Source organism: Mandrillus leucophaeus, unplaced genomic scaffold (genome assembly GCF_000951045.1).
Source record: "Mandrillus leucophaeus isolate KB7577 unplaced genomic scaffold, Mleu.le_1.0 Scaffold197, whole genome shotgun sequence".
Taxonomy (NCBI): Eukaryota; Metazoa; Chordata; class Mammalia; order Primates; family Cercopithecidae; genus Mandrillus; species Mandrillus leucophaeus.
The window spans coordinates 162,534-170,555 of record NW_012101998.1 but is presented as its reverse complement, the minus strand read 5'-3'; the positions used below and the strand labels follow the sequence as shown (position 1 = coordinate 170,555).

Genomic DNA, 8,022 nt, shown 5'->3' with positions numbered 1-8,022 from the left:
CGCTGCTTCCCGCCAAAACACGCTTATCGCGCGTCCGGGCCTCCCACCTCGCGGAAGGGGCTCCCCACCACTTGGATTTCTGTTGCAGGTTGAGAACAAAAAGATGCACCTGGACTTTCCCCGGAGCCCTCTGCGTGGTTGAGCTTCGGTGGAATTTCGGGGCTCTTGGCTGCCAGCCGCGCTTGCCTGGTAGCAACAGAAACCAGTCCCGCTCGCCTCCGTGGTAAGTCTTAGAGCATGAAAGTCCGTGGGCCCGACCGGGTGGACTTTGGTTTGAGAGTGTAACTGAGTAATGGGGGCGGCGCGGCCGAACGCGCTACCAGCCGCCTAGCGAGAATGCTACCCGGTTTCCCGGGGAGCACGGGAGTGTGTCTAGGAGGGGAGGCCCGGGTTCCTCCTCGAGTCCTGTCCTGAACAAAAGAAAACGAGGTGGGTGGTGCTTGAACGGCCCTGTTTACTCTGCAGATAGCCGGACTAGTAGGACTCCGGCGCGCCCTGTTTATCTTGATTGGCTCTGCCTGAAGGCAAGCGTTAATCCCGTCCAACCTGTATCACAGCGAAGAGCTCGTTCGAGAGCGCTTTTTGGAAATGGAGATTCTTAGCCCCCACCTAGATCTGTTTTAGGGTCGCTGTTTTAATTATCTAGGTAGACCGCGTGCAAGCTTGCTCGGAAAACCTCCCTGTCCAGTCACCTGGGGGAGCTGAGCAGCCTTCCCCGCCCCCAGCGGTTTCCTGGCTCTGAGGGCGGGGAGACCAGACTCTTCCTCCGCGTGCGTTGGCGGTACGCTATGGCCGTGGTCTACAGGCTCACAGCGACTGGTCCATTGGGGTAAATGGGTGTACGTGGGTCTGGCTGCCAGGTTGTGCATGTCCCCAGAGGCCTCAGGGTGTTGGTCTGTGGATCACGCAGGGATAAACTAGGGCAGAAGTGGATCAGATCATTAAGATGACTGGGTTCCACCCTTCAGATCCTTCAACAAGACGATTGTTGAAGCCTTTTGAAAACCTGATTCCAGAGTACTTGAAACTATTTCACCCCTGAATAGGTTTCCTAATAAATGTAATGCTTTTCATTTGTACACCCCCCAAGAGTGTCTTATGTAATAATCACTGGAAGTTTGCAAGACAAGGCAGATGCGATTGTCTTCATTTTAAGACGTCAGGTTCAGCAAAATTAGTTGATTTTACTAATTCCACATTTCCAAAACTCATGCAGCTTAGTTCTCAGAATTCCATAGCCCTCAGTCCGTGTCCTAGTCCTATGAGGCAGCGTTATTACTGGGATGTTGGTGATCTAGTGATTGTGATGTATTTTTTAGTGAAGCATATTTCAAAGAAGTTACCCAATAAAACTGGAAGTATCTTTTGGATGTGTCTCCACACTGCTTACAGAGGTGTTCCTATAACAATTTCTATCAAGCACCGTTGCCCCATGCCCGTGCTATCCCAGTGAAAGAGGGGTCTTAAGGTCAAATCCCCTGTGGTTGTCACTTCTCCCCACCCACCTACTTCCCAAGTGCCCTGCCCCTGATGTTTAAATTTCCTCCCAGCACTTAGGGTCCTCAGTGTAGAAACTCAGGAATTGGGCAGAGGCGGGCGGATCACCTGAGGTCAGGCATTCAGGACCAGCCTGGCCAACACAGTGAAATTTCGTTTCTACTAAAAATACAAAAATTAGCTGCGTGTGGTGGCTCACGCTTGTAATACTACCTACTGAGGCAGGAGAATCTCATCAAGAGTAAATCTAATCAAGATCAATAAGGCCTTTCTCTTTTGTTGTGCTCTGTATTGCCCTGTGAAAAGATAATACTTCCAAAATGCTGTTAGGCGGATGGGGTGTGAGATTTAATTTAAACCCAGGCGCTATGTAAAGGGCTTCCCAGCTATATCCTGTCCTTACCTGGAGTTCTGATCCCAGAGCCAGTGCCCAGGATCTTGAGACCATACAGCCAATATCGCTCTGTTTTTTTAGGACAGTTCATTACCATCCAGAAGTGTCTCCCACTGAAGGCATCCGCGGTTGTTTTTAAGGTGAGCTATTTTAAGAAGAGCCCTTTTTCAGCTGCAGTATTTATATTTGTTATACTCAAATTTGCTTAGCAGCCTGGAGTGAAAAAAGTTTTGTCACAAACTTTAACCTTGAGCAGGACACCACAGGGCTCTTTTCAGCTTGAGTTTTAGTTAATGAAAAGCCTTAGGACTTCTGAGAAATGGAAAAGAAAACTAATTCTGGAGTAAAAATAAGCAGTAAGTGTTTTAAGTGGTGTGTACACATGTGTTTTGGAAAGGAATGGTCTCTTCACTTTGTCTTCAGAGAGGAAGTCATTCTGCTTCTGAAACATTTCCTGGTGCAAAACACGACATGTAAGAGATTAGGCATTTTAAGTAATTCTTCTATGAAATGTGTTTTTTTGTTTTTGTTTTTTGATGCTGCTTGTGTGTCTTTTTCAGCCTAGCCAGGCAGGCTACTGCATTCTTGAGGAAGGTGTTGACCCCCCTGCACATGGGCAGCAGTTAATCCTGGCTAATCTTGGGCCAGCTGGGTCAAGCCTGTACTGAGGATGGGGTCATGGTGACCAACAAAACAGGCACAAGTGTCTCCCCAATAGGCTCCCATTGTGGGTTTGAAGACCCCTTTAACAACACAGCAAGAGTGCTGTGGTAGTGTAGAGCATGAGACAATTTGGATAATGTGAAGACATTTGAGAAAGGTGGTGTATTTGAGCTTAGACCTTAAGGATTAGTGGGATTTAGGTAGACAGAAGGTTGAACAGAGTATATTTGGGGAGAGAATTAACCATGAGTGTCAACTATGTGCGTCACTGAAGGAGCAGAGAGCTTGGCACATTCCAGGAGAAAAAAGGAAGTGAAGTGAGCTTAGGTAGAAGAGTGTTGCAGGCAAAAGTTGCAAGGCCTGAGGCACCCAACTGAGCCAGTGGTCCTTGTTCTGAGGTCCATGGGAAACCACTGAGGACTTGGAAGCAGGACAGTGATTAGTTTTAAAAGTACACCTGAGCCGTAGATGGGATTGCAGTAAGGCTTAGCCAGTATGCTTGGAAAATGTTTTTTTGTTGTTGTTTTTTGTTTTGTTTTGTTTTGTTTTGTTTTTTGTGGAGATGGAGTTTTGCTGCTGTTGCCCAGGCTAGAGTGTAGTGATGCGATCTTGGCTCACTGCGACCTCTGCCTCCTGGGTTCAAGCGATTCTCCTGCCTTAGCCTTTCTGAGTAGCTGGGATTACAGGCATGCACCACCACGCCTGGCTAATTTTGCATTTTTAGTAGAGATGAGGTGTCTCCTTGTTGATCAGGCTGGTCTTGAACTCCTGACTTCAGGTGACCCGCCCGCCTCCCAAAGTGCTGGGGATTACAGGCCTATGCTTGGAATACTTTAAAAGAGATCAGTAGTCTGGAATTGGCTGTTTGTTCATACAGGAATTAGAATAGGAGAAATACAGTATGAGATAAAATGACAATTTGATAACTCACAAGAGAATTACTGAGTTCATAGGCTGCCATTACAATGTGTTAGGAACAGCGTAGAGCTATGAGGCACCTTTATTGCTGAAGAAATCAAGGAGTTGAATAGGATTTAGGGATGAGGATACTGTGGAGAATGGGATCACCCAAGGGAGTTGATGAGTTGATTGGATTTGAGGGCTTGAGAGAAGGTCAGGGATTACTCCAGTTTCCTTCTAGGATCTCTGGGTGCAGATAGGGGCAGTCATGCTGCTATTGGAGTGTGACAGAAGAGAGAATGTGAGGTTCAGTTGTGGCACAGAGGAGAACCTGTGGAGTAGAGTTGTATCTACCCGTCTGGGCTTCAGGGAGCCAAAGACTGGAGGCTTGCATATCTCCTGACCCTGGAGATGATTATGGAGACCCTGGGAGCAGGTGGGGCCACTGAGAAGAGGACTGGGCCCAAGCCCAATTCCCTATGGTTAAGGAAGGACTCAGAGACTAAGAGTGTCTAAGGAATTAACTGGAAAACCAAGAGTAATTGCCAACAGGGAGTGAAAGGGAGAGGATTTCCGGGAAGGAATGGTTAAGATGAAGATGAAAACATTCACTCATTTTCTTGCCGTGAAGATCTGTATGGTAGGATCATGTAGGTTTTTTTTGTTTGTTTTTTACACAAGTCTCACTCTTGTCACCTAGGCTGCAGTGCAGTGGCACAATCTGGACGATCTCAGCTCACTTGCAACCTCTGCCTTCCAGGTTCAAGCGATTCTCCTGCTTCCGCATCCGGAGTAGCTGGGATTACAGGTGCCCGCCACCATGCCCGGCTAAATTTATTTATTTATTTATTTATTTTTGACAGAGTCTTGCTGTTTCGCCCAGGCTGGAGTTCAGTGACGCAATCTTGGCTCACTGCAAACTCTGCCTCCCGGGTTCATGCCATTCTCCTGCCTCAGCCTCCTGAGTAGCTGGGACTACAGGCGCCCGCCACCACACCTGGCTAATTTTTTGTATTTTTAGTAGAGACGGGGTTTCACTATGTTGGCTAGGCTGGTCTGAAACTCCTGACCTCAAGTGATCTGCCTGCCTTAGCCACCCAAAGTGTTGGGATTAAAGTCGTCAGCCACTGCGCTCAGCATAGGTGTCCACCACTATGCTCAGCTAATTTTGTATTTTTGGTAGAGGCAGGATTTCACCATTTTCGTCAGGCTGGTCTTGAACTCCTGACTCTGGTGAGCCACCACTCTTGACCTTGATCGTGCAGTTTTAATGGTGGGGAGTAGAAGTGACAGTAGAGACCTTTTGACAAGATTTTACTAAACAAATCAACAAGTAGCTAGAGACAAAGTTGGCGCAGGGGAGGTATGACATGATTGGGTAGAACTGAGCATGTTTAATTTCCAAGTAGACAGTGCTCAGTGGAGAAAGGGGAAAGAAAGAAAAAAGCATGGACCCCGGGGTATGTGAAAGAAAGAAAAAAGCATGGACCCCGACGTATGTGAGGTTGGACCCAGAGCAGAGCTGTTCATAATGTCCGCTGTAAGGGACCCACTACTTGATTACAAACTCCTAGACTCTGACTTGACTTCACAAAGTCCACTTCCTAGAGTAATGTCGACCAGCTGGAGAGGAGGTGAGAATCTGTAAGGCTGCCCCAGACATCTGAAGGGCTTTGGACAAGCAGGGTGCTGGGGTAGGACAGTGGGCGATATTGATGGCCTGCTTACTCTTAAGGCTGTTCACTCTGATTTTCTTTTTTTTTTTTTTTCTTCTTGTGTGGTGGGTGTTTTGTTTTGTTTTGTTTTTGTGGAGTCAAGATTCTCACTCTGTCACCTGGGCTCGAGTGCAGTGGTGTGATCTCCACTCTGAAAACTCCGCTTCCTGGTTTTCTCTCACCTCAGCCTCCTGAGTGGCTGGGACTACAGGCGCCCACCACCACATCCAGGTAATTCTTTTTTGTCTCTGTCGCCCAGGCTGGAGTGCAGTGATGTGATCTTGGCTCACTGAAACCTCTGCCTCCCAGGTTCAAGCGATGCTCCTGCCTCAACCTCCCAAGTAGCTGGGACTACAGGCGCCCGCCACCACGCCCGGCTAATTTTTTGTATTTTTAGTCGAGACGGTTTCACCGCGTTAGCCAGGATGGTCTTGATCTCCTGACCTCGTGATCCACCTACCTCGGCCTCCCAAAGTGCTGGGATTACAGGCATGAGCCACCACACCCAGTCTAGTGTTTTGTATTTTTAGTTGAGGCACGGTTTTGTCTATTGGCCAGGCTGGTCTGGAACTCGTGACCTCAAATGATCCCACCCACCTTGGCCTCCCAAAGTGCTAGGATTATAGGTTGGAGCCACTGTGCCCGGCCTCACCCTGATTTTCTATGGTATTTGACAACTTGAGGGCAGCATTAGCCACCAGAGAGCATTTGGGAATGTCTGGAGACATTTGGTTGTCAGAACAGGAGGTGGAGGGTGCTGCTGGCATCTAGTGGGCAGAGACCAGCTAAGTGGGCATGCAGCTAAACATCCTACAGTGCCTGGGCCTGCCCCCAGACCACAAAGAACTGTCTGGTCCAAAATGTCAGTAGTCCTGAGGCTGAGAAATCGTAGCCTAGAGGCACCATTTGGCCTGTCTGTGTGCAGCTGAGCCACTCAATACATCCATGGAGTAGTCAGATATTTGTTTGGAATCTTACAGAGAGCTCTGGTTTTACTGGGTGCGTACAGTTAAGGAAGAAGTTCATTGAATGAATTCCATGTATTGTGAGGAAGGAACGTAAAATGATACTTGCTCTAAGCTGGATTATGAAGAATGAGGAGAGAATGAGAGGCTGTGTGGATAAGGAAGCCAGGGTTCCTACAAAGGAGGGGGATAGCAGTTGTGGTGGAGGGAGGAGGATGTGATTAGGATGGGGTTTCCTGCAGGGAATGGTGAAATCATTGGAGGTGTAGGGTCCCGGAGAAAATGGTTAGTGGATTATGGCTTCATCTCCCCCACCCAGAATGATGGCTGGACCGAAGGCTGGGAACAGAACTTGAGGGAGGCCTTCAGATACTTTCCATGTTTGAGGAGCAAGACCAGGGTATGGTCAAAAACAAAAGGACAGGTGGTGCCTAGGCTGACCGGGTGTTAGGAATGGAATTGCATAAGGAGCCCCCACCTGTAATTGTGCGATCCCAGACCCATTATCCCAAGAGACACGATGCAAACTTGCCCTGACTTTCCAAGGAGGAGCTTCTGAGCTGTTAGCACAGAATTCCCTCCATGGGCAGGAGAGGAAGAAGCTGCTGTGACCTTGCTCTGCCAGGTCAGCATGTTGCCGTGGCCATGTGCTGCTGCAGGGGATTTAGGTAAGGCCTGGGGAGGCAGGGACCATTACATTCTAAGGTGGAGGCTAAACCCCGGTGTTTATTGCAGACCCAAAGCACAGTTTGAGAATTGGAGATAGGATTATTTATGCCCAATCCTTTGCCCTTCAGGATTATTTTATAAAAGTTGATTGAGTTGATGTACATAGTCAATACATTTGAGGTAGGCAATGAGCAATCCTGGTTAAGCTCCCCTTGACTCTTGTCCCAGAGGCTTCCATGTTCCACTCATTAGCAAGGGTGACGTCTTTTACTTAGGCTGTAAACTTTCAAAGCCCTTGCATGCCAAGTCACAGTTCATGAGTAAATGCCGGGTATTTGGTCTTGGTGATGTGTTCAGGATATCACATACTGTTCTGTTTCATTTGTGTCATTATGCTTGTTATTGGGAGAGGAGACATGTCTTGTTATCTTTATAATCTGGTGTAGACACAGGCAAATTTAAAAGATTTACACAATTACCCCTTTAGACATTGTCAATTTGAAATAACGAAGCACTGTATGATAAATGTCATCTGCAATGGCTACATCAAACTTTAAAATTACTAATATGATCAGTCAAAATGGTAACTACTTGTTACTAATTTAGTTTTCCCTGAAGCTAGTGCAGTTGAGCATTTCATTTATTATGAATTTGCTTTTCCTTTTCTTAAATTGCACTAACCTATACTTTTTGTCTGTTTTTTAAATTGTGGGGTTTTTTAAATGGAGCATTTTTCCCCACATGATGAGCCCATATTGCTTGAAAAGACTAGCAGCTTGTACCTATTATGCTTGATGTAAAATGACACTTTGAAACATTAGATTTCCAGCTGTGCATGGTGGCTCATGCCTGTGATCCCAGCACTTTGGGCAGCTAAGGCGGGCGGATCACCTGAGGTCAGGAATTAAAGACCAGCCTGGCCAACATGGTGAAACCCTGTATCTACTCAAAATACAAAAAATTAGCTGGGTGTGGTGGCCTGTAATCCCAGCTACTCAGGAGATTGAGACAGGAGAATTTCTTGAACCTGGGAGGCGGAGGTTGCAGTGAGCTGAGATTGTGCCATTACATTCCAGCCTGGGTGGCAGATTGAGACTGTCTCAAAACAAAAACAAAAAAAATTATCTGGGCATGGTGGCACACACCTGTGTAATCCCAGCTACTCGCGAGTCTGAGGGGAGAGAACCACTGGAACCTGGGAGGCGGAGGTTGCAGTGAG

The 8,022-nt window shown here is 47.4% G+C and overlaps 1 protein-coding gene across 11 annotated transcripts in view; it reads left to right on the top strand.

The window, feature by feature from the left end:
• HNRNPF (heterogeneous nuclear ribonucleoprotein F) overlaps positions 1 to 8,022 on the top strand; it is a 23,753-nt gene that overhangs the window by 12,353 nt on the left and 3,378 nt on the right. For 6 of the 11 annotated variants that reach the window (XM_011978553.1, XM_011978552.1, XM_011978555.1 and 3 more), the window contains exons 2-3: positions 89 to 223; positions 1,973 to 2,031. The exons of 1 other annotated variant lie outside the window; for it this stretch is intronic. The gene's annotated coding sequence lies outside the window, so the exon portion shown is untranslated. Of the gene's footprint in view, positions 1 to 57; positions 224 to 283; positions 430 to 1,972; positions 2,032 to 8,022 lie in introns of those variants that run through there. 4 more of the 11 variants (XM_011978560.1, XM_011978559.1, XM_011978554.1 and 1 more) reach the window with 3 other exon arrangements.